General features: G+C 41.3%; 1 protein-coding gene and 1 pseudogene across 3 annotated transcripts in view; one reads left to right on the top strand and one right to left on the bottom strand.

The window, feature by feature from the left end:
* The window catches only part of GRID2 (glutamate ionotropic receptor delta type subunit 2), a 1,629,781-nt gene that overhangs the window by 59,833 nt on the left and 1,542,562 nt on the right, over window positions 1-27,386 (bottom strand). The window lies entirely within an intron of this gene.
* On the top strand, window positions 2,977-3,448 carry LOC142443555 (DNA-directed RNA polymerase I subunit RPA12 pseudogene; annotated as a pseudogene).

Consider the following 27,386-nt stretch of genomic DNA (forward strand, 5'->3'; position numbering starts at 1 on the left):
TTAAAGGCCAGTTTTAATTTTTTGTTATCTTTTACTAATTTGTGACAAATTCTGAAAATGGTAGGTGCCTTTATTTGTTATTCTCAGGTGGCAGTAGGTAATGCTGGATACACTTCACATTTATGTTGCCAGATGAGAACAAAGAGAGAATAGCCCCCAGCAAAGGGCTGTGGAGATAAAAGTCGAACAATACGGATGGCTGCAAGGAAGGGCAGTCCACGCACAATAAATGGGCACATGCGGCAGCAACAGGGGGATTTGAGAAAGAGTTCCCTCGCTGTGATAGGGAAAGAGGACACGTGCTCTTAGCCTGCCCTCCCAGTGAAGGATGGCCGCTAATAGGAAGAAAGGAAATGGAAAGAAAAAAAAAAATTCTGGAAGGAAGGTCGGCCTCTCTATCTCCCGTCCAGCCTCTGACTCCCACTCCTACCTCCTGTCCGGGCCGACTCACAGCGATGCCACAGGACAGTAGGACAGGCTGGCCCTGCCCCCGTGGGTTTCTGAGAAAGCCCCGTCTCTCTGCGGAGGCGCCTGGTGACCCTGAACAACCTCTGAAATAGGAACCTGGGAATTGGGTTGTTTTATCTCTCCCAGTCAACTCTCCTATCAGAGAACCTGACGTGAGCAAAAAACTCCATGTCCAAAGTAACCAACTAATATCAATGCTTTGCTCATGTTGGAACTTTCCTCCACTTTGCGGGGCACAGCCTCACTTTTAGATCTATTCCTATTCCTATCAAAGAGGGGGCCACCTCTCTCTCTTCTCTCTCTCAACACAAAAAAGGTTTGTGAAGAATACCTTCCTTGCATCTGCTGCCACGGGTTGCTGGGCCAGCTATGGAGAAGGGGCCCACCCTGAAGCTGATCTTGAGTTGTCTCTTTCACATCCAAAGCAAGCATGATTTCAAACACTGCTCATGCGTGTGATCGGTGTCTTCTGTTGGTAACCTCCCAGCGTGGTAAGACAATATGAATTGCTTCTCTTCTAGTGCTCCATTCGGGACCAAGTTCCATCTCAGCGGAGTCTCGACAGTGATCCCACCAGCCTTGGCGATGCCTGTGGCTCTTTATTTATAGACACACGCATTGCTCTAAGATGCCAGAACAAGACAGGCCAGCGCCTGGGTGCATGTCTCAAGCAGGCTGTGGAAGAACCTAGAGAGGGAGCTACTGCTTACCACTGCTATCCATAGCTTGAGGACATGGAACAAAGGTCCTAGGTTCCTGGTGTTTTGCTTTTTAAATTTTTTATAACCGTTGGTCTGCATTTTCTTGCAAGTCTGGGCAGAGGCATGCATGAGATGCAGCAGCCAGTGTCCCAGGAGAGCCTGTGCAGCAATCCGATAGCCAATAGCACTCTAAGAATCAATGGTCCCTGGTTGCTTTCCCTTTGGTCTTCGCCACCCGTGTACCAGTCTCATCACTTTCACTCATGAGACATCAGCCTATGATCCATATACTACAGGGAGACTTGAAGGGTCAAAAGTACAACTCCAATGTGCTAGGTGCTTTCACACCAAAACCAGACTCACCATTGATTTCAACTCATTGGTACTATAGTGGGTACAAACGAACTTAATGATATGAATGCTACCATTTTTGCAAGTATGCCAATAAGCAAAAGGCAAATGAATATGAAATGGATGAAGACAAACGATAATTCCAAGAATGATAGGTACAAGGAGGGGTTTGGAAAATCTGAAGAAGGGCCGACATTTCTGAAGAAGTGATTAGCGCATAAGGATATAAGTGTGGTAGTTACATAATTTGGTATCAATCAGGATTAAGAGTGAAGGGGTGGAGTCTGGTCTATCACTTGGGTCATAACCAATGAGGCCTCTCATTGGTGTGCGCATGGCCTTCTCATGAGGATTCTGGGAGCTCTGATATTCCTCCTTGGAGGTGGGAGTCTCTTTCTCTTGATCTCGGCTCACTCCCTGTGAGACATCCTAGCTTACAAGACACATGGAGCTACGCTAGAGCCCTGGGAGCTGGAGAAGCCATGTGGAGGCCCCTGCCAGCGCTGAGATGCTTACAATGTCACTGGATCCACAAAAATTCCCACCCTTCCTGCATTCAGTTCATTGCATGTGTTTCCTGAGTCTGAAGAGGACTTTATAGATTGGTATCGGACATATGGGCTGATATTGGACTTATGGACTTGATCTGGACTGGGCTGCGATGTTTTTCTCAATATTCAATTGCTCTTGTATATAAAGCTCTTTCTTATACACATATGAGTATATCCATGAATTTGTTTCTATAGTCTACCAACACTAACACATTGAGTGGAATCTATCTATCATTACTTCCTGAGTCCAAAAGCTAGCAAACAAACAAGCTCATTGCCACGAGGATTCAATTCATAGTGACTATTGGACAGAGTAGGGAGCCTTGGTGGTATAATGGGTTACTAACCCCATGGCTCCAACTTCAAATCCGTTAGACACTCTGAGGGAGAGAGATGAGGTTTTCTGCTCCTGTAAATAGTTATTTTCTCAGAAACTCATAGGTGCAATTCTACCCTGTTCCATAGGTTACTATGAGTCGGAGTTGACTTGATGGTGGAGAGAGAGACTGACAGACAGACAGACAGACACACACACACACACACATAGAGCGAGGGGGGAGGGGGGAGAGAGAGAGATCAGAGTAGAACTGGCCTACAAGGTTTCCAAAGCTGTACTTTTTAGGAAAGCAGACTGCCACATCTTTCTTTCACCAAGTGATTGCCAGTCTTTCCGTTAGTGGCTGAGTTTCAGTTTTCTCATCTGTGGCGCAGAGGAACAATATCGCTGGTACGCGTTGCCAAAACGGTTCACTAGAATGGTCATATCCACCTGATATGTTATCTTGAATGCGACTTGCTCAGCACGATACCTGAACAGGCATCAAGTTCTCATGACAAGGTAGCTATTATCATCATCCTTAGAAGCAGCCCGTCGGAGATGTGCACGGGATGAGAGCTCAGCACCCGATACCGAGGTTCTGGGACGGGCCAGGGACTTCGGGGCGGGGAGGTTTTATTGAGACACGTCTGGTTGCCTCCTTCCAAGCCTCGACCATCAATCCCATCATGGACTTCACCGACACCCGCTCCAGCTTCCAGTCCGACCTGGACTTCTGCCCGGACTGCGGCTCGGTGCTGCCGCTGCCGGGGGCTCAGGACACGGTCACCTGTGCTCCCTGCGGCTTTTCCCTGAACGTGCGCCATTTCGAAGGGAAGGTCGTGAAAACGTCAGTTGTGTTCCACGAACTGGGCGCTGCCCTGCCCCCGTCGGTGGAGGAGGGTCCAGAGTTCCAGGGACCCGTGATTGACAGACGCTGCTCTCCATGTGGTCACGAGGGAATGGCTTACCACTCCAGGCAGATGCGTTCAGCTGATGAGTGGCAGACCGTCTTTTACACCTGTACCAACTGCAGGTTCCAGGAAAAGGAAGACTCTTGATCTTTTTTTCTGAGCTGCTCCCGCGTCCCAGAATCAGGGCTGCACGTGGGGATTGCCGTTCGCCCCCAACCTAAGTACCCCCTCAGTGAAGTCCCCTATTAAAGCTGTATTTCTCTACAAGAAAAAAAAAAAAAAGTAAAGAAACAGCCCATCCACAAAGCCGTTAGGGAAGTTCATTTGTAGTCGGTTTCCAGGGTCTCCATTCAGAACTAAACACTGATATGGACAAGATGCCAAGCAAAGCAAACTCAAGTCAATAGAGCAAACCAATTATTGTTAAAACAACTCCAGTTCCTGGTGGTCCCCTGTGACATTGAGGGGAGCTGTGCTCCCCAGGGCTTTGAAGCCTGAGTCCTTTCTGACGCAGATCACTGACGCAGATCACCAGGCCTTTCTTCTGAGGCACTTCTGTCGGGTTTGAACTGCCAATCTTTGGATGAGGAGTCAAGCTTATCCATGTGTAACTCGCCCCCCACCCTCCCCCCCAGAGATCTGTTCAGTCCAAACCCACTGCTGCTGCCTAAATTCAAATGCTAGGTCTGATATCCTAAACAGGAAAAGAAATATCATGTTGGGGATAGAAACAGGCAGCTCTGAAAAGCCTCTGAGCACTGGGAGGTAGTGAAGGTGAGCACCAGAAGCTTTTAGAAGGCCGAGCCAGGGAGCAGAGACCTTGCAGGGACAGGCTCTATTTCAGTGTCACCACTTTCTACGCTCTTCGTCATGTTTCCCCTAACCTCTCCGTGGCCTGGGTTTAGTTTGAGGGACAGAAGGTGATCTGGGGTGAGGACACATTCATTTCAATACAACCAGCTCGCTCTCTTGCTCTCTTGTCAAGTTGAGACCAAGGATGCCACCGAAGGCCCTGTCACCACACCACAAATTCCCAGCTGCACAGGGAGCAACACAGTAAATCATTGTCCTTCCTGTGAAGGCTGCAATCAATAATGCCACCGGAGCGTTTCCCCCACGAACCAATAACTGCCTGGAACGGTGGGAGACCCATTATAACACCGAGGAGTTGATGTGGAAAAATGAGAGGGATAAAACGGTTCACTCACCGAAAAAGAAAAATGCATGAAAGGCAACAGCAACAAGAGTTTAATTATAAAATTCTATTCTCACCCTGGGGGATTCATATATTCAGATGCCAGCCACAGATCAAGAGAGAATACAATGGACAGATTTGTTAGGTCGATTATTTGTGGGACTCTTTACTCCTTGCCATTTTATAATATCAAATTTTGAGTTTTATCCTGGGTGGGAAATAACCCAGATTTATGACCTGATATTTGGAATTCACAAAATTTGATGCTGTTGTCAGAATGATTTGGAAAAAATGTACTGCTCGTCAGTTCTCACAGCAGTGCCACCAACCGTCTCCACACATCTCAAACCTTGAACTTCACACTTGCCCGTCTCGTTGTTAGTACAGGGTCTTTTAGCTCCCCTTATAGAGAAGAGCAAGCCACTGGCTAAAAGCATCCTGAGCTCTTTTAAGTGAACTTAATCTTCTACCTTCCATCTTAACTTTAGAAAAAGAAAAGAGAAGTCTCTACTTTTGGAAAAGGCTACCTGGTAACGGAAAGCCCGTCTGCGAGCGCCCTGCAAGCAGACCGCCCTGTGTCATCAGAATCGCTGCTTTCCCTGCGCGATAGGCCAGCTATTCGGATTCATTCCTCTCCAGTGCCTTAGGGAATCCATGTTTTAAAACGATCCTCCTCGCCGGGGACACTGATACTCTAGCAGGCTGGAGGACAAGCACTGATGTCTCCATCCTTTGAACTTTCCCTGCACGTTGGCGCATGCCTCTCGATTAACACCATTCAACTCCTTCACCGGCGTGGTGTTTTTCACCTCCCTCAAGTATTACAAGTTCCTAAGGGGAAGTAATGGCGTCTTCTGCATTTTTCCAGCCTGCCTATTTCCCATGGGAGCCACACATAGGATGTATCCAGCCATCAGTGGAATGACAAGAGTTCAAGAAAGGAAATCGAATGGGACGCCCTCACCAGGTGGCCAGCCGCAGGGAGTCACGAGGACCAATCCCTTCTCCCGTTTAGTGGGCAAGACCTCTTTATCTGCACGTGCGACACGGTTGGTCCCTATGCACGTACCTCGTGCTCATGATCCCCCAGTGAGGTGGTTACTGAGTCTATCTATCTCAACTTTTCCCTATTAATACACAGAAGCCACAGGGACGCGCGGTTGGTCTAAGGTTATTCAACCATCATTAGCGGTTGCTTTCGGCTGGGAGAAGGGAGCAAAAATCCCTCCCCCACAAAAGCCTGGGTCCGGCCATTTAAAAAGTACTACTTATGTCTGCCAAAGGAGGTCCCTTTGGCATTCCTAAGGAGCATGTTGGATTGAGCCATGAGTTTTTCAGTGAATGGGTGGAGGCGCATTTCAGGGGAATGGACAGAAGTGGCTTCCGGTTTCCTCTTGGGCTTCTTCCTCGGCGGGAGGCAGCTCCTTCTCGGGACACTCCATGCCAGGAGCAGAAAGAGGCATGTGTGAGCACCAGCTCTGAGAAGCACTGCAGCCTGTTGTGACTATTTGGGATGCCATCAGTCACTACGTTTTCGTTTTCCTCTTGAAAAGCCATTCCAGCTCTTATTCCTTGTTCCTTATCAATATCCTATCTTTTAATCAGTCAAACCCTTATACTTTATGACATTTACACCCTGCCATTGAATTTTTATACCCCTCAAAGAGCCCTTGTAGCATCCAGGGAAAACAGTAGGCATGCAAGTGAAGAGCAAATTTAAACTCAGGAAACCTACCTGACATGACTTTCGAAATCCCATCCAACTAAAACATACACGTAGGCTGAAGAGGAAAGAAAAAGTAGGGCTCCTTGCCTGTCTTTGTTTACCTAGACTCTTTAATGGAATTAAGGTCACGGGGGGGGGGGGGGGGGGGCGGCACTGCTTTCAACTGAAGCAGAACGTGGCTGCAGCTCAAAATGCTTGGCTGTGTGCCAGCCAGTCCACAGCGACTCCTGCCGCCCGCGTGACAAAGACCTGCCCCGCAGCCCCTCTGGCTCTCATCTCCCCCAGAGCCCTAGCCTTCTACCTGCCCAACACTCGCGCTGGCTTACTTCTCATTTATGCCTTGGCATGTTCTCTCGACAACTACAGTGAAATATGAAGAGATGACACATTTCTCATGATGATCTATGCTTTTCCTTGGGTCTTTGTGTTAACATGAAAAACACAAACAAAAAGGGGGAAAAAAGAGGATGGGGGCGGGGGAAGAAGCAAGGCACGTTATTCAGCGTTCTTTCTTACCTCGACTCTGCCATCTCCGCCAGGCTACATGTCATGCCAGACCTTGCAAGGAACGGAATCGATCATTTGGAATAGACCACCGTTATTTTTATGGCTAAAAAAAGGAGAAATGAGAAACCGTAGACCATTTTGAGGGCAGTCTACTTGGGGTCTTAGGCACTCGCCTTTACACACAATCCTGGCTCAGACCGCTCTCATCTTTCAGCACCTCCGGGCAATGTTTTTCTCACTGGCAGGGTGACTCTCAATCTCTCCTTCAAAGGCAAGTTCCAACTAATTACCGGTGGCTTCTCGAAAGCTCCCCTAGGAATCTCCTGAATGATTCAGAGGCTGCTGCTCCACAATTCATTCTGGTCTTCAGATTGTGGAGTCTGATGAAAAACATTCTATTGATATTGATGCTCGCAGGAATAATTTATAGTAAAAAAACCCCAAACAAGTACAGGCAAACAAATGAGCTGCTGAGCACACTTACAATTTATGAAGTTTTCCGGATGGAGGCCCATACTATTCTAAATATAGGAGAGGGCTTTGAAAAGTTTTGGCGACGTGTGATTAAAAGGTAACAAGGGCTCGGTTCACTGGGACGTTGAGATGGATGGAACTCCTATGCTCTAGTCACCCGTCAGGTCAGGACATGAACCCACCCCCATGGTTCAATCTTTTCAGGCAAGCAATAGACAGGTCTCTAAGGGGAGAGTAGCATGAGGGAGATAGCCATACCTAAGAGTGATCATTAAAGGCCAGCATCCATGGACAAAATGTAGAAGGAGTAGGGAGGAGGACTGGAAGCAGGAAACACACGGAGGCTTGAGCTAGGCGATGCTACATTATTGAGATTGCAATCAATGTCATGAGACAAAATGGGTAGAAATTGTTGAATGGAAAACTGATCTGCTCTAGAAACCTTCACCCATTCACAATACAAAGTTCAGAAAGATGGATTTTCTCCCCCCCCCCGAAACTTTAAAAAACCCTTTCGTACATAATTCGGAAAATTCTAGATGATGGCTTACTAGAACATATCTGTATAAAGGCTCAGTTCAGGTATCAAAAGAAATTTGTAACATTTTTTTGTATTGGGGGATAATTTGCATAAATCCATAGATTTTTTCCCCAATGGTAAATGATGCTATAAATCACAGCAGTTTTTTTTAAAGGAAATATACTAATCTTAAAATCATTGCAACCAAATTGTCTTTTTGTTTTGAGGAGAAAACTTTCTTCTATATCTTAAAATATTCATACTGACAGTATGAAAATGTAGAAGATTTCATAATGCTTTTGAATGTCTTTACTCAGTGATATAAAATATCAGGTAGTAATTAATGAATCTGTACTTGTTAATAAGATAATGAACTGGAATGTTAACATGCTATTTACATGAATCACCTAACTAATAATCTATTTGAACTTATATATAAATATATTGCTCATACATACACTACTACTATGTATACTACATATAGTGCATATATAATTATATGAAGTTTATATGTTCACTGTATAACTTCAGATATATATTTCATATATACACACTATATTATAGGGTCACTGAGTCAGAACTGTCTAGAGAGCACTAAAAATCCAAATATATCTATGTATCTATACCTATGTATCTCTCTATATCTATACAACAATTGCTCTACACTCATACATGCATACTCTAACATGTCTCTATGGCTATAGATCTATAGAGATCTACATAGAGATATAGAGCTATATCTATCTATAGGTATATTGATCTATATCAGTAAGTATATTGATAAATTAGTATACCTATATCTACACATCATATAATATATATATTAATACAACACATGGATACAGATAGATAGATGAATAGCGTGTCTGTGTGTGTGCAGTGATTGTTGCTGTTAAGTGTTGTGTAGTCAGTTGTAATTCAGAACAAAAGCACAAACCTGTCCTGGGTCGTCATCGTAATTGTTATTTTGAAGGCCATTGTTGCAGCCCGTGTCTTTCTCTTTTTTTGTTGCCATTGCTCCCAGCATGAAGTCCTTTCCCAGAGACTGGTCTCTCCTGACAACAGATCCACAGTACAAGGCGCCAAGTCTCTCCATCCTAGTTTCCAAGGACCATTCTACTCTGGCTGTCCTTCTAAGACAGATGCGTGTGCTATTTGGACAGTATCTGGAAAGTCACATATCTTCACCACCATCATTCCAACGTGAATATTCTTCCTTAGTCTTCCCTTTTCACGATCTAGATTTCACACGCACGTGCTCGCACGGCCTCCACTCTGACTCAGCAACGAACTGCTGGTTAGCAGCCCGATGTGTCAACCCACCACGCCATCAGGGCTCCTCACGTGCGTGTTAGTCCTCAAAGCGATACCCTTGGTGTTTAACAACTTAAAGGGGTTTTAGGTAGCAGAATGACCCCGTGCAATGTCATTTTATTTCTAGACTGCTGCTTCCATGATTAGTCTTTATCAAAACAAAAACTAAACCAAAGGGTGATGAACCATTTCCCCAAAGTTCCCAATATGGGAGACAGCTTATTTAGCAAATAAGGATTGAACACCTGTAGCAGATCGGAAAGCACAATTCGAAGTCACAGGCTATCCCCCCTGCCCTTACTCAGCATCCAGTGGGAATAGACATCGATCAACTAATCATACAAATGCACCTGCCGAGACGGTTGCTACTCAAACAAACTTACTACAATTGATTCAACTCAGAAGCACAGTGATCCTATAGGGCGAGGTAGAACTGCCCCTGTGGGTTTTTGAGACTATAAAGTTTCACACGAGTGGAATGCTTCCTCTTCTGTGGAGTCACTAATGGGTTCAAACTGATGACCTTGTGGTTAACAGCCCAACACATAATCCACTATGCTGCCAGGGGGACCAAGCTATCAGTAAGTGCGACACAGGATGTATTATTGGATCCAGTAAGAAAGGTATTTGACACGCAGAAGATTCCAGGGGTTAAAGGAAATAAATATATTTTTGAATAGTCTTTTAACTCTTTAATGATCATTTTTCAAAGCTAAATTAAATGAAGTAGAGCAGAATAAGAAAGTTCTTTATATATATAAGTGCATTTTTGGGGGAGGGGCAGTTTCGATGACACTGCTCGTGTTTTTAAACAATGGCTTCTCGCTTTACTTCAGAGAAATAACAGGATTTTGGGTAAGCCCTTTAAAATATGTTATAATCACATCTCATGAATATCAGGTCACATATTTTAAAAAGTGTTACATACGATTGTAGTTTAGGAAGAATACATGATTGCCTTACCTAATATTTGTGAAATATCAGTGTTTCCCGAGGAGGGGGGACTACTGAATGATCCGAGGAGCTGAAGAACAGATAGCTATTCCTTTGCCTCGATTGTAGGCGACAGTACAAAAGATTTTAATTGTCAGAGGGACACTGAGGGATTTTATTATCCTGAAAAGGAGGGGAGTAGGCTAAATAAGTTTGGACACTTATGATATCTACATACAAAATAAGGCAAGAGTGAAAAAATCATATCCTCTCTCACTTGCCTTATATAAAACCTGTGGCAAACACCCCCACCCCCCGCCACCACACACTTGCAATGACAGATATTTAAAAAAGAACCCCTTTCTTCAGGATCTTTCAAATAAGACAGGCTAGACTAATTACAAGAGTTACAGTAGACCCAATCACCAGATCTAAAAGTTAATTTTGACCAGTAAATTGAGCAACTGAAGTGCCCCACACCAAAATAGATCAGCTTAAGTAATATACGTTTCAAATAATGCTCAACCCCCAAATAAGGCAAAGTCAGCATGACTCTCAAAATGCATTGAGTCTTTCTTCTTCATTGAATATTTTATGTGTTCTCCCATTTTTGTGGTCCTGCTGAGATCAAATCAAGAAGTAAAACCACACCTTGAACAGTTGTTCTTGACAAGGAAACAAACCCAAATGAATAGCTATCCAGAATTCATGGACAAAAATCGCTATTCGCTTGCACACTTTGGAAGCATTGCCCATTCTGCCTTGTGACTAATTTTTAACCAAATCACAAGCGGAGCCTCTCTATGCCAAGGAAAGCATGCTTATGTCGTGGCTTCCTGGGACAGCGAATACAACAGCATGCTCTGGAACACCACCTGCTGCCCTTTATTTGATTGTAGCCTTTTCTGACCCAGTGACTTGGTATGGTGATAGAAAACACATCTTGGTTAAATGGATACTCAGCAATTTCTCCCTCTGTACCAATTTTTAATGATTCATGAACTCATAAGCTACTGCTTATCTTTTCTTCTGTTTCAGTTTAACAAATAGCTATTATTTCAGGGCAATAGTCTGGGAGTTCATGTAGCCTCTACAGTTCCAGAAAGTCTGGATTTCATTGTTTTTAAAAATAGAGATTGGAAAGTCCTCTTTGACCTCCTAAATGACCTTTCAGGAAAATATGTCTCTTTTGAGCCTTGTGGTCTTTTAAAGAATTATACACATGAGATCACAAGGGAGCTTAAAAAATCGATTTCCTGCCACAGAATCAACCCACAGTCACAGGGTCACAAGAAACTAGAAACCCACAGAGCCTCGAGCGTGCAAAGCTTTCCTGGAGGTGAAAGTCTCTGCTGGTGGATTTGAACTGCAGACTTTGAACTTAGCAGCCAAATATGTAACTTAGGGCATGTTTAGGGGAGCAGTAAAATTAAGATAATAGTAGTAGACGATTTGAAGAAAAGGATATCAAAACTTAAAGAACATAATCCACACCGCTCAATTGTGCGTTGGGAAACTATTAAAATGGTGTATTGGTGGCCATGTATACTTTCCACAAAATAAATGAATGGAGATTGCTTTTAAAATGCACCAAGGCTTTTACATGGAGATTTTCCCAGCACTTTGGCATGAAATAATCTACTGCTCTGTGCTATCCCACCTGCAGCAATGTTGGCTATTCTCCTAAGTTAACCGAACCAGGTCATCAAGATCCTTGCACCCACACGAGTGTGCCTATTAGGAAGTAACTGGCAGGAACCGGAAGTCCACTAGTAGTTGTGGTTTAATTTGTTTTTCTGAGACCTAACTCTGTCTGGAACCACCACCACAACACAAAAGAAAATATATCGTGACACAGCAAAACTAAAAGCAATTTCAATTTTTGTATCTATCATAATTGAAAATGTAATTGCTTTTATTTCCCAGCAATACATTTACTTGGGTAATTAAACTGGGTTCCCTGCTTATCTTCTGACTAATTGCAAAAAAAGAAGTACAAATTGGTTTCGTCTGCATTTTGCACTTTTTCAAATAACCTGCCAATTTAAAAAGAATGACATTTCTAAACTTTCGTCAAGTGTGCTGCGACTGATGGGGATATCTGCTATCAGGATTAAGGGACTCTTTCTGTAAGTTGTGTGGAGCGCTGGGGCACAGTGGTTACTCGTTGGGCCCTTAAGCGCAAGGTCAGGAGTTTGAAATCACCCCCTTCGCCGAGGGAGAAAGACTAGACTTTCTACTCCCCTAGAGTTAGTCTCAGAAGCTCACCAAGGCAGTTTACTCTGCCCTCTTGTGACTGTGAGTCAAAGTAGACACTTGATGGCAGTGCGGTTTCTGTAATGTGACAGTCCAAGAAATCTCATGGAGGAAATTCTACTCTGCCTTATGGGACGGCTGTCAGTAGGAATCAACCCGAGAGAAAACTTTTGTGGGTCTTGTTTGGTTCCACATATGGATGGTATTTAAAGTTACCAGAATGACTGAGATTATCTAGGAAACAAAATTAAAGAATAAAAAAGAACATATTGGTCTCAGTACTTCTTATAGTTAGTCAAATAAAACAATAGAAAGGTTGAGAAAGATGGGTTAGCTGCACACAGCATTGTCTTGATGGCCGTGAGTTTGAGTTTTTGAGTTTACTAGGGTTAGGAAGTATAATCTTGCATAAGCGTCATACATTCCTAAAACCACCTTTGCATAAGTATTGATTGTGGACCCAAGTAAAATGATGCCACAGACAATTTCAATCTCTTTTCTATTAATCACTATGTTCTCTACTGGCCCAGTAGTGAGGGTTTTTGTTTTCTATATTGTGGTGTAGAGAACAAAAATTGTCCCAACTGTGAAGGAGCTCTGGGGGCTCCAATGAGTGGGTTATACATTGGGCTCTTACTACAAGGCCCACAGTTTGGAATCTCCAGGCACTCCTGAGGGGAAGGATGAGGCTGCTTATGCCTGTAAAAAACCACAGCTCAGAAACTCGTAAGGGCAGTTCTCCCTTGTCCACGAGGGTTGCCACGAGTTGGAATCTACTCAATGGCAGTGAGTTTGGTTTGGCTAAGTTTATGTTGGGGTGCAATCTATAGTGCAGAATTGGAGCTTCCTGAGTAAGTAAAAGCACTCAAATTCTTTTCATTTTCAGCAAATGAAGTTATGTCATCCGTGTATCATAGGTTGTTAAGCCTCCGTGCAATCCTGATGACACCTGCTTTCTCATATAATCCAGTTGCTTGCATATTTTACTTGGCATGCAGATTGAACAAGTATGGCGAAAGGATTTGACCCCGATACATATCTTCATGATTTTAAACCCTATTCTTTTTGAAAGAATGCCTCCTGCTTTATGTTTAGGTTTCACATAAGCACAATGAAGTATTCTGAAATTTCATGTTTTTTCCCAGTTATTCATAATTTTTTATGATCCATACAAATGCCTTTGAATAGTCAATCAATTGCAGGTAAGCATCTTTTTGTATCCTCTGCATTTAGCCAAGGCACATCAGCATGACATCAGCAATGATATCAGTGCACATCTCCTTCTGGACTGAACTTAAATTTGTGGCAGTTCCCCGTCTATGTACTGCTGCAGCCAACTGCATAAACGAAGGTAAGGAAAAATGTATTGGTGTAAATTACAGAAGCCTACATTAAACAAAAATATCAAAATGTGCAGCTATTGCTGCTTGACATAGTCTTCATGTCCTTCTGTGCATTTATGAAGCTGGTATTGCCTTCTCTTTATCCTTCCCCCAAAGAATTCTGCATGCTTTGATTTACACCATGTCCAAATGGTATTTGGCATCCTTAAATCATGCTTTTTAAAATGTGTTTTGTATATTCTGGGAAAAAAGAACTCTGAAGGAGCCAATTAGGGTGGTAGGGTGGAAACAGCTCAATAGGTAATGGATCAATATATGTGAGATGAACATACTTTGGAATATTACTTTGCCATAAGTGGAAAGAAGTCTTGATATATGGCACAACATGAATGAGCCTTGGAAATATTAGAATGAGCGAATTAAGATCAATATGGTCTGAATTTACTAATGTAAGACAGAATAGGGATATATGTAGAGATTGGAGTTTAACAATAAAGGGGCAGAAGGAAAGGGGCAAAGGGGACATCTTTGTTAGTAGGCACCGAGTCTCTGTGTCTGGGGATGGAATGAACATTGGTGATGATTGCAAAGTATGATGGATGTGATTGGTCTCATTGATTGTATAAGGCAAACATTTAGACTTGGGAAATGGTCTCAAATTTTATAACCATTATTAAAAAAGAAGCTACAAAATAATTTTCAGAAATATACATGATGTGTTTAATAAACACTAAACTCTCTGTGTAGAGAATATTTTAAACAATATTTACATATTTTAAATGATCTCAGCCCTAAGACTACACTGAATTAAAAATGGCTTCTGTAACCATTCTCCTTCCCAAGATCCCATTCTCTGAACTCCGTCTTTCAAGGCACAGTACAAACACTGCTGGGCACATGCCATGCCACCATATGAATACCATCATGGGAAACAAAAGAAAGCAAAATAAAACGAGAAACACTTATGTTTCACACTTACCTAATGAAACAATAAGTGATTCCAAGTTTTCACAGTAGTGCTTATGTGGGTTGGCCTAGCTAGCACTTACTTCTAACAAATGAATTAATAGAGGAGAAAATATTTTATTAAGTCATGTCAATATTGCTCCGGAAAAAAATGTGTTTGTAATCTCTGAAGTAACCTGTCATTTACTACTTCCTTTTATATTTTAAAATATAATTTGAGCTAGGAGCATTTCCATTATTTTTATAAAGAACCAGAGTTACATTGATTAATGTAGGGAAAGTTATATTACCCAGGAGGCAATATCATTTTTTTCTAGATGGTAAGGTATAAAATAAAAAGACAAGTACAATTTGATGAATTTATTCCATTTTGCACCAGAAGATTTCATCTTTGAAATAAAACAAAAGTTACACTTGGAATATAAATTGTGAGTTTAGAAAATCATTTCATTATTTTGCTATCGTTGAGTGTACAGCAAAAAGAAAAGAGCACCAATTCAAGGTGCTACGTGTGTATGCCAACGATTCAAGTTGCTACGTGTGTATGCCAACGATTCAAGTTGCTACGTGTGTATGCCAACGATTCAAGTTGTGCAATCATGCACCACGCTTTCTGAGTTGTTCTCCCTTATCGATATAAACGCGCCGCTTACCAAGTTTACTCTCTCATTTTTTTAAGTTATTGCCAATTGGATTTCATATGGATTGTTCTTTAAAATAGGGCAATGCTCAAAGTAGACATTCCTTACTAATCAAGCTGAAGTACTGGTCTTCAAAGAGGACTTCCGGGGTGATTTTCAGTTTAAGGTTTGAGTCCAGTTTTGGCGATTCATCCAGCATTCATGACTCTATACTGTGTGAATTCTATTAGAATTTTAAATTCTTTTCAGCACCCCTCCCCTTCTGATCAGAACTCTTCTATGGAAAATCTGATCTGGTAGAAAATAGTACTGGTAGCCAGACATCCCCCAGCTCTTCTGGTCCCATGGCAAAGACATGCTCTAGGCTTTACGCCTGATACTTTCTTTAGGTTTCTTTCAGTTTAAAGTACTGAAGGTTGAGGTAAAAACAGACACAAGAAATCTCTTGGAGTAAGTAATGCACAAGATTATTGGGAAGCATATGAATTCAGTGATCCTTTGAGAAGTCAGCTGCGTGCATAGACAAATGGCGGCTTTGTACAGTTTTCGCAAGCAGGGAGAACCCCCCTCCTGTGGTCCCACCTGTGTTCTTTGCTCCTTTCTAACTCTTCATTTGGGGTGTCTGCTCATCAGGCCAATAGTCCTGGATGCTGATTTGGCAATACTTATTTGGATCTCAAAAAGAGAAGCAGAAGTCCTTTCATACATGTACATTTTACTGATAGTTCCAAAAGTTATACTCACCCCTGCATATTGCAGTATCATTGTACTTCTGACTGTACTTCAACATGAGTTGGTGGCAGTGACTTACTTATTTATGGTTAGTGTTGCCTTTACGGCCACACAGAATATTTTATTAAAAGCTGCAAACATTCTGGTGCCTTCTAAAGGATGAAAGGTGCTTTGTCAGGACAAACATGAATGGCTTGCAGCGACCCCTGTCTGACCTTTCTCTGAAGATTGCTTAAAAATTAATAAAAGATTTGAAAGAAAGTTTTCCCATAGGACATCCTGATATCTTTATTTGTTACTACTTGTGTTTTCCTATTGGCCTGATACCCTCCCTCCACTGACATAAATAAGACCAGGCCAGGGTTTGTCTGGTTGCAGAGATCGACGGGATTCCCAAGAGTTCATTCCTCAGCAGACTCTTGATAGGCTATTTCTAAAAGGAAACATCTGGTTTTGTAATTTCAAACTGAATTTTATGTGGAAGATACTGAGTTTTTGTGGTTCTGATAGTATAGATAATAAAATACTGTGATTTTAGATACGATTGATTGTTTTTGTTGCTAGGTGCCTCGGAGTTGGCTCAAACAATTGCGCCCCCATGTGCAAGAGAATGGTACTGCCATGTTCTGTGCCAGCCACACATTGCTCCCAGGTCCAAGCCCAAACACTGCAACCCCCATGTCAGTCCATCTTCTCACTCCAAAAGATGTCTTCCTCTTTTTGGCTAATCCTCTTCTTCATCAGCCAGGATGTCCTTCTGTCCCTCGTGATAACTTGCCCCAGGTACATGAGGCAGTCTACAGCCTTGTTTCCAAGGAGCATTTTGGCTGTCCTTCTTCTGAGACAGATTTGTTTATTTATTTACTATTTGGTAGTTCATTATTCTTTACCAACAACACAATTCAAAGGAAGCAGTTCTTCTTCTTTGGTCTTTCTTATTCGTTGTCAAGTTTTCACATGCGTACGGGGATATTGGAAATGCCACGGCTCAACTCTGTCAATCCTCATTCCCCAAAGTAACACCTTGGCTTTTCAGTATTTTAAAGACAGCTTTTAAAAATTTTTTATTAACTGATCATTTTATTGGAGGCTCTTACAACTCTTATTACAATCCATACATCAATTTCATCGGGCACATTTGTACATATGTTGCCATCATTCTTTTCTAGACATTTACTTTCTATTGAAAATAAATGGTATCAGCTCCTCTTTTCCCCCTACCCCCTTCCCTCGTGGCCCCTTGATAGATTATAAATTTTTATTATTTTCATGTCTCATGCTGACCGCTGTCTCCTGTCTCCCATGGTTTCTGGTGCTCTTCCCACTGGAGGGGTGTGTGTGGTTATGTGTCGATCATTGCAATTGGTTTCCCCTTCCTCCCCTTCTCTCCTCACCTTCACATAACCTTCTGGTATTGCTATTCCCATTCCTGCTCTTGGATTCTGTGTTGTGAGTTTTATTTCTTATCTATAACTGAAGACATCTTTTAAAGCAGACTTGCCCAATGCAATAATTGTTTGATATCCTGATTACTGCTTTGATGTCATTGATTGTTGATCCAAGTAAAATGAAATCCTGTTTGTTATGATATTGCTGTTACACCAATTGTGAGAAGTTTTGTTATTTTATGTTAAGATGTAATAATCCATATTGAAAGACACAGTATGGCTCTTCCTAGCTAAGTGGTTCATCTCCTTCACTTTCAGAAAGCAAGGTGGTGCTATCTGAATACTTCAGGTTGTTATTGAGTCTTCTTATCAGATTCTTTGCTTATCATACAGATTGAATAAATATGGTGTAAGGATAGAACTTTCACACACACACACACACACACACACACACCATCCCTTATTTTGATCTGTGAAGTATTCCCTTGTTCTTTTCAAACAACTTCTTGATGTATGTGCAGATTCCACATGTGTACAATTAAGTCTCTGGAATACCCATTTTTTTACAATATCATCCATAATTTGCTATGATCTATAACACCTTTGCCTAAAACACAAACAAGCATATTTCTGGTAATATCTTCTTTCAGCTAAGATTCATATGACATCAGCAATGATATTTTTTTTTCCTAAGACATTCTCTGAATCTGGCTTGAATTTCTGGAAGTTCCCTCCTGATGTACTGTTGCAACAAGTTTTGAATCATCTTCAGCAAGTTTTTATTTGTGATAGTTATTAATGATAGTATTCAATAATTTACACATTCTGGGGAAACATTTTCTAAAATAATAGACACATGTTGATTAGCCAGCTGTCTTCCAATTTTTTCCTCCTGTGTGTGTGTGTGTGTGTGTGTGTGTGTGGCATGTTTAAACGAGTTTTCCAATTGCATTTATCTGTTGAAATTATCTTATATCATATTCCACCAGTTTTTAGAAACTTGATTTTCATTCATGCCTTCAGTGCACCTTAAGCGTCTTCCTTTAATATAATCGTTTTTGATTATATGCTATTTCTTAAAATGGTTACATACTGACCAATTATTTTGGGTACAGTGACTCTACATATATTTTCCATTTTCTTCCATAGCTTTCTGTGCTATTCAATAGTCCATCCTAAGAATCCTACACTATTGTAACTCGAGGCTTAAGTTTTTTCTTCAATTTTTTCAGCGGGAAAAATGCTGGGCATGCTACATTCCTTGTTGCACTCCTTAGCACCAGGGCTTGCAGGCTTTCCTGATGCACCTTCTGGACTCACCCTTTGAACTCTCATGTCAATTCTTTTACCTAATCATTTCCTCCCTTTGCTGTAGCTTTTCTACATTCAAAGGCAAGTCTCTTCTCATATTTGGTTGCGTCATTTTTTTCCTTTCCTTTTTTCGTGAACTTTTTCTTTGTTTGTGGATGATGCACTTTATATCATCCTACAGCTCATCTGGTCTTTGATGATTGGTCTTGAATTTGTCAAATCTATTCTTTAAACTCAGGCGGGAGATACACAAGGTTCTTATTTAGATCTTATAGACTCAGTTTAATTTTCTTCAGCTTCAACTTGGACTTCCATATGAAGAATTGATGGTCTGCTTCACAGTTGCCTCCTCACCTTGTGAGGACTGATGACATTGAACTCCACAGAGTGTATGATTGCTGTTTATGCGGGGGTAGCTAAAACAACCCGGAAAAATTTTCAAAGCTATGTATTGATTTTTATTTTACTTTTTACAAAACAACAACCCATCACCTTCAAAATACTCTCCATGACACTTAATAACTTGGTCAAATCCGCTATTCCATTCGTGGAAACATTTTTCAAACTCATCTGTTTGAATGGCAGATAACACCTCCCTTGTGTTTTTTCCCCTCACTTCTTCTACATTGACAAGTTGCTGTCCTTTCATGTCCCTCTTCATTCATGGAAGTAAATAAAAGCTTCACAGAGTGAGGTCAGGTAAATAAGGTACATGGGGCAAGAGAGGCATGCTGCTTTTTTTTTTTTTTACAAAAAACTGATGCGCTGTGATGGTTGCACGAACAGTGCATTGTTGTGACCACAAAACCAGTCCCCATCTGCCACAAATCAGCCCTTTTTGTCACACACTGTCACACAATCTTTTCAGAACATCTAAATAGAAATGGTGGCATGAACTTCAAGTGCACTAGGAGTTGACATTTTTTGTCCATGCGGGAAGTAGATGGATATCTGGAATGAGGTTTGTCATCAATGGACATTTTATTTTTTTTGAAACAAGAAAACCACTCATAGCCTTGAGTTTTTCCCATAGCGCTGTCCTTGTAAGCTGTGTTCAACATCACAGCACTTTCAGCAGCATTTTTCCGGAGCAGGAAACAAAAATTCACAGCCACATACTGTTCTCTTAAAATTGGCCATTACAAAAACAAAGGTCGAGCAAAACTGCTTTCATGAAATAATTCACTGTGACCAGAGAGAACCTTCCCAGGTGATGCCACTGGGTGCACTAACTGAGAGCGAGTTACTCTATGCTTGCCTAGCTGGGGAAAGTGAGCACTCTGAACGCCCTGCCCAGCAGAGCTTTTTTCTGTTTTTTTTTTAAATACCCCCTCTTATTTTACTGGAAAAAAATGTATTTGCAACAAAGAAGTCATTGATCTTGCAAAATTCTGTCATGTGATTTCCCAATGTCAGTTCTATCACCAAGGTCATATTTTACAACCACTGATTTTTCTTCTTTGTTGATTTTCACATTCTGTTCAGTAGTATTAACAAGTCATCTTGATTGAAGTTATCATCAATTTCAGACTGCAGAAGTTGGTAAAAATGTTCAACATCTTCATCTTTGGTACTGGTGATTAGTGTGTAATTTTGAATAACAGTTGTTTAAACAGTCTTATTTGTAGGCATATGGATATTATTGTATTATGATGGACTTGCTGCACTTCAGAATAAATCATGATTTTTTTAACAATGAATGGAAAACATTCCTCTTTAATTTTTCACAGTTAGCATAATATACCATGTGATTATTTAACTCACAATCGCCAATAGTTTATTCCAACTCACTAATGACTATGAACACTGTAATATTATTGATGCATTTAAATTGTGGTTCCAGTGAAGAATATTGAAAATACCCTGGACTGCAAACAGGGGAAGCAAATTTGCCTTTGAAGCAGTACGGCCAGAGTGCTCCTCAGAGACAAAGCTGGTGAGACTGCGTCTTACATACTTTGGACATGTTGTCTGGAGAGGTCAGTCGGAGAGGGACAGCATGCTTGGTAAAGCAGAGGAGCAGCGGGAAAAAGGAAGACCCTCGCAAGATGATTGACATAGTGCCTGCAAAAATGGGCTCATAGGAGCGACTGCAGGAGAGTGCAGGGCCCAGCAGTGTTCTGTTCTATTGTGCAGAGGCCGCTGTGAGTGGCAAATGACTTGATGGCACCCAACAACAATGAAAATAACAATGCCTAGGATTTCTTTCCCAAACATTCCTTTTAATGTTCGACAACTTCCAATCTTCCTAGATTCATACTCATACATTTCACGCTCTGGTTCTTAACAGATGGTAGCTGCTGTTTCTTCTGTGTCCCATCAGCAAATGAAGGTTCAAAGCGTTACTCCATCCACACACGGCTAACTCTACGTTGCAGGGGTAGCTTTTCTCCAGCTGTATGCGTAGTGCTCTTCAATGTGTGGGATTAGATTCTAGCCTTATAGGAGACAATATTCTTCTGTGGTTCACAAGGTTTTCTTGGACATTTTTTTAGTACGTTGCCAGGCCCTTCTTTCTAGTCTGTCTTCCCCTGAAAACTCTGTGGAAGCCTGTCTACTCTGGCGGACCTATCTGGTATTTGAAGTACTGGTAGCAGAGCTTCCGGTATCACAGTTACACTGTAGTCACCACAGTTTGACAAATGGACAGAGGAGTGCAAGAGATCCGATCAATGAAAACCAAAGCTTATTGCTGACACTCTTGCATTCCATAGTTCAACTTGTCTGCTCTTATCAAAATGCAACCCATTTTACACACATATCAAAATGACTTATAAACATGTGTGAGGAAATCAGGAAGATGAGCTTTGTCTACTCACTTTTCTGAAGGGGAAAGTGAGAGTCAGGAGGAATGGGAGGAAAACACACCCAACTATTCATTGAATTCTTCCAGTTACAGAGCTGGGCATGTTTTATCATATATTAATCCAACTATCCTTCTAAGTCATCCTGTGAGGGAGGATTATTAGCATTCCAGTTTTACAAATAAATACTTTGACATTAAGTGAATTTGGGTAATTTGCCCAGTCTCCCAGTCGAAAGGAGCAGAGCTGAGCTACAAATGTAAGAAGGTCTTAATTCTTAAGCCTATCAAGATGATTAAAGGGCTTTGCATACATAGAAAATACCTTTGGGAAGAATTTTTTCTTTTTGAGGTTTATATGGATAAAAGGTAATAGGTAAGATGAAACTCAAATTGTAATGGTGGTTAATGAAAATAAGCTTTGCTTCTTTCTCTTTTTTTCCTTGGAACATATTTGTTCTTATTTCTTCCCTGAATATACTATTTCCTTCATTACAATATATAGACACAGTAATTTACATTTATGAAACACACCTACTGTCAGTGTAGATATATTCAGCCAGTTTTGGAAACATGACCTTGAGTTCTAATCAAAATTGATAATGAAAGGGAAGCAGAAAATAAATAAATAAACTCAAGTTCTGAGTTACTTGGCATTGGGGGAATTTCCATATATATATATATATTTCTTTATATATAAAGAAATTCTTATATATATTCTTTATATATATAAAGAAATTCCCCCAACTCCAAGTAAAATATATATATATACATATACATATATATTCATATTGTGAGCCTGAAATAAAGGGAGAGCAATATCTGAGTGTCTATAATTGTCATTCAGATAGATTCATCAGTATATCCAGAATTAATATTTCAGTGGAAATATCTCCTTTGCTTTAGTAGGGCTATCACGCCAGAAGCAGGCAGTCAGGGAACATTTCTAGCTTTGGTACACCTTATCAAACTAAGAAAGAAGCTCATTTTGAGTCTGAAAGCAGGCTCCAGCAGGCATTTCTGTGTGTTAGTGCTGCGGGAGTGCGTGCAGAGCTGGGAGAAGGGTCCATGTGCTAATTCTGCTCTGGGGCTCTTCCAAGGACAAACAGCAGTGCTGGAAAGTAATAGTATTATTCACATAAGATACCAGTCCTAGGTGTTCACATAGCTTAATGATGACCAATTGTTCAGGGAGACAATGACCATAACACCTGAAAAACAAATAGTTCAGAAAACCTCTCTGGTGGGTGATGGGGTGGAGTCATTGCAAGCCGAATGCCCACATCCTTGAGAAGGAGTAACGCCCTTGATTTCAGCTGTAAAAATGGTAGAAATGTGTTGCTCACGCTGCGAAGCCATCCGCATCTCTTCCTTCTTTAGTGCCAAACTTTCAAATAACCTTTCTCAGCTTCTTATTTGTAGTTTCTTCTACTTTTAGGGTTTTTAATTTTTTCTTAATTGGCCCAAGGTGCACAAACAAAGCGACTGTTGTTTGCGCGTGTGTTGCTTTCTTACCCACCGTAGAGAGAAGGCAAGAAAAGGACACTTGTGCTGGCGCAGTGTGAGAAGCCGTCCTTTTCAAAGGCGTTTTTTGCCATGTGGCCATTAGCTGCTGATGGAGTTGCCATGGTTATAAGAGGTCCACTGTGGGAGAAATCTTCATTTATTATCAGATTTTGACAGCAGCGGTCAGAATGCTTGATGGGGGAAAAATAGGAACAACAACATAAAAGAGCCTCAGCCATTTTCGTTACACAAAGAGTTGAGTTATAACATTAAAAAATATTCAATGTTAGAGTCATGGGTGAGTTGAGTGCCAAAAAAAATTTTGCTTTTGAAATAAAATGTATTCCTGTAAACAGCAGAGGCAGATAATGATAGTTTACTAAAGAAACAGGGGGGCATGGCAGTAGGCACCAACCTACTGAGTTGAACGTGGTGAAATGATTTCATGTAATCGTTTATAGTGGTTTTGATGCTCGCTTTTAAATTTTTCTTCTTTCTTTTTCTCAAAATCCAGGTGACTTAAGCTACAACTCGAAGAGTTACTGAGCTTCATGTTTCTCTCATGGTATTTCAGTACAAGGAAAAGCCTTTGTCCTGCATGTGCCTGAAAGCCCTGGAAATATTCTTCTCATATGAAAAGTAGAATAAATCCCATTACATGGGCCTCACTCTGTTTTGGCTTCACAACCTCCATGGAAAGTGTCGGATGTGCATTTTAGCTCTCTCCTTTGGTCTGAGTACTAGATGTTTTGCCTCTTTTAGAATAACAGCTGAATTCTCTTGAAGTTCAGTGTTAGAGATGAATCATGGGCTGTTGCAAAGTCTCCAAAAATATAAATATAGACTAAACTTGGTAGAATTTCTTTCCAGTGAGGGCGGAAGAGAGCGACGAGACCCTACCTCTGCTGGCTTCTGTGTGAACACGAATCTGTGATGCTTCGGAGAGTGCTGCATAGCAGCAAAGCTTAGCCGATGGAGACAGTAAGCCAACCAGGATGAGGACTGTCACGGTTCAGGCTTTGGGGATGAAAGCTGGCAGATTTAGAGGAGGAGAGTTGGTGGCAGTGAAAAGTGCAAGGTTTCTTTGTCAGGATAAAGGATAAATGAGGGATCCTGAGGGGAAGCCTGCACACCTGGAAACAGCCTTCCAGCTGCTGCCTCTGTGCTTCTCTCCATGCTCCCTCTCGGCAGGACTGACAGCTGTTCCCCAAAAAAGTCCTCCCTCCTCCAGTCTTGGGCCTTGTCCTCTTTCCCGCTCTGCCATATCCGTTCTCTCTTCTAAAACAATTTTCTCAGTCCACTCTAAGTGCACACTAATCATGTTCTTGCAGTTTGAGGGCATTTGGGGAGCGAGCTCCTTATCAATCAGGTGACAGCGGTACAGTCTCATGTGTCTTCATCAGCTTCACACAGGTTCTCGTTCTCCCCAAGACCTTCAGAGACGAGTGGACGCTTGCTGTTAGTTCTGCCTCCCTTTCCATTTTCTGATAACCTCCTGTACTCTGAGTTTCGCCGCTTTAAGCCACAGAAACTAGTCTCCCGGGGTCACTAATGGCTCAGTCGTTGAATTCAACAGATAATTTTCAGTCATTACTTTATTGGCCTCTTCTCTCTTAGTTTCAGTGGCGGCTCTTCTAATCTAACTTATTACTGTTAAGTTTTGTTTCTATACGAAACAAAAAAAACAGCGTACTGCCACAGAGTCAATTCTGACTCACAGTGACCCAATAGGACAGGGTAGAATGAACCCTTTGGGTTCCTAAGCCTGTAGATATGTTAGGGGGCAGGGAGTCTCATCTTTCCTCATCATAGCTCCTAGTGGATTTAAACTGCTGATCTTATGATTAGCATGCCAACATATAAGCCACCATGCCAGTAGGCCTTCTACAGCACCCCATTAATGGAGCACTGTGTATAAGTCAAGGAGCCCTGGAAGGGGTAGACATGGTAACATGGTAACAGAAAGGTCAGTAGTTTAGAAGCTCCAGCTCCTCCTAGGCAGACAGATTTATTTATTTATTTTACTACTGTAAGAGTTATAGTCTTGGAAACTCACAGGTGCAGTTCTGCCCTGTTGTCATCGACTCAATGCCAGTGAGTTTGTTTTGTTTTCTTTTTTCGTATGTATGTCAAGCATAGAGATAAAATTTTAACCAGAGACAGAGATCACAAAGCACATTTAGAAAGCTTGTGTAACTGTAACTTACTTAGTTCACACTGAGTTGGATCTAGAACTGAAAGCCAGTTTATTTTGACTAAAAATTTGAGCTCTTGGCCAAAATGAAGCTTCTGTGCAAATCTTCTGAATTTTACTTGCAGGGGACTCACATTTTTTATTTGTTTGCAGTTTTCTAAAATGTACTGTCCTCCAAAGCTTTATGCTTTCCCATGAATTGCATCACTTATCAGCCTCAATCTCTCTTCTGAGAGCATAGTGATGCTTTGGTCCACTAGATACATTCTCTTGGAGGGTCCATTTACTCATTTATCAGTCAGCGACTTAATGGACATATATTTGGTAATATGTCAGACTCTATTGATAAAGGTGTGACTAGCAATAACAGTATGAGAGAGAGAGAGGAGAGAGAGAGAGAGGAGAGAGAGATTGAATACAAACTGTTTAATGATACATGTGTTTCCTGCCGAGAAACAAAGTGCATATAGAATGCACAAGGGACCCCTCACCTAAGGTGGTGATTCACAAAATACTTCTTTGATAACTTGATATGAATTGGAGCTGGCAAGGAAAGGCTGGGTGGGAGGAAAGAGTATCGATGGCAGCAGGATGCTATCAGAAGGAAATTCATCGTGGTTGTCAGACAGGGAGGGTGTTATTTTAGTAATAGCTAGAAATCCAAAGGTGCTCTCCTTCTCTAAGCCCTAGCATGAGACGACAGGACTTTGTGTCATTGGCTCTTCAATCCATCTCCTGAAATCGAATAGATGCTTATAGTTTATCTAGCAGATCTCTGAACCGAACCTTTTACTGCAGACCCACTCTCTTCTTCGGCCCCCAAGCGTTCTTATAGGGAATCATAAACAGTCTACAGAGATGATTTCTCATAAAAAGTTTAAGCCATCAAATCATAATCTTGGTTTTGTAAGGGAGGTTGGATACCCAACTTTCCTCAATCTCTGTAGTATGCCTTACTTACTGCCATGAGTCATTCCAACTTAAAGTGATCCTACAAGGTACAGTAGAACTGCCCCCCCCCCATGTATTTCTGAGACTGTACCTCTTTAAGGGAGTAGAAAGCCTCATCTTTCTCCCAGATTGACCCCTAGAACATGGTAATCCAGCCTATTGAATATTTTACCTGGTAGACAATGGGTTCTCTGGAACAGCATGGACACTTAAAAATCAGGAATTAAAAAAATATTTTCTATTTGAGTTTTACAGAAGTATGAAAAGCAAATTCGGATGATAGCCAAAATTCTGTAGCCCCCTGTTGGATCTTTGCAACATAGTGTCATATTCTTCATCATTAACATTTCAACACAAATTCCTCTTAGCTGTTCACACACTTCTTCAACAAGGAGCTTCTAGTGGAAGAGTGTTCACTTACTGGCAGACTAAGTGGTAGTGGAAGTGGCAATAATACACTTTGTCTTTACTATCTGTAAATGTGAAAGCAAATAAATTCAAATGGACTCTCCTTTCAAAGAGGAAAGTTCGTCATGGGCATCGTGAAGAAGCTGCTCTATCATTAATCAGTTACAGTCTGTAATTTTAGCTAATGATAGGAGAAAAATTGAAAAACCTCTAGTCTATGATTCTTAGAAGACACGGTTTATGTCTTATTCTGCTTGGAATTATTTGTACTTCAGAGACTTCTTGACACATAGAATGCAGATAGTAAATATTTCCTGCTGTTATATTGATCCATGAGTCAAACTACTGAGTTACTTTCAACTTGTACAGGATGAAGGAAACTCTATAGTTTCTGGAGGAACATAGAGGTTCAGGAAAATTACCACAATATATCTTGAGTAAAATTAATGTTTAGTGAATATGACCCAAACAAGCTGTTCATAGCTAACATACATTGTGATTGGTCCACATCCTATACTGCCTGTTCTGTGACCCAATTGTTTTGGTCTAGGATTTCATTCTGATTGGTCTGTGCTGTGCCATGTTGGTGAAATATTTGAAATATCAATCTTGGCAGCACCATTTATGTATTTAATCACAATATTGTCTATTTCCAAAAATTAAGTATCACTAAGTGATACTCTCAGTGATGGTAAAGATTTCTAAACTATGATCTCTATTCATATACTATCAGCAATAGATATGAGATATCAGGTGAGAACATAGTTTTGAGATCTGATTAATTCTCCCCAGGGGCTGGGTCAGAGGACTTTGTTGCTCTTAGGAGAAGGTGTGGAAGTCTATGATAACCAATAGATGAATGACATTTGGGATAACAAAGCATGTGTGAAAATATTTAGGATGCACTGTCCTACCAG

Source organism: Tenrec ecaudatus, chromosome 3 (genome assembly GCF_050624435.1).
Source record: "Tenrec ecaudatus isolate mTenEca1 chromosome 3, mTenEca1.hap1, whole genome shotgun sequence".
Lineage (NCBI taxonomy): Eukaryota > Metazoa > Chordata > Mammalia > Afrosoricida > Tenrecidae > Tenrec > Tenrec ecaudatus.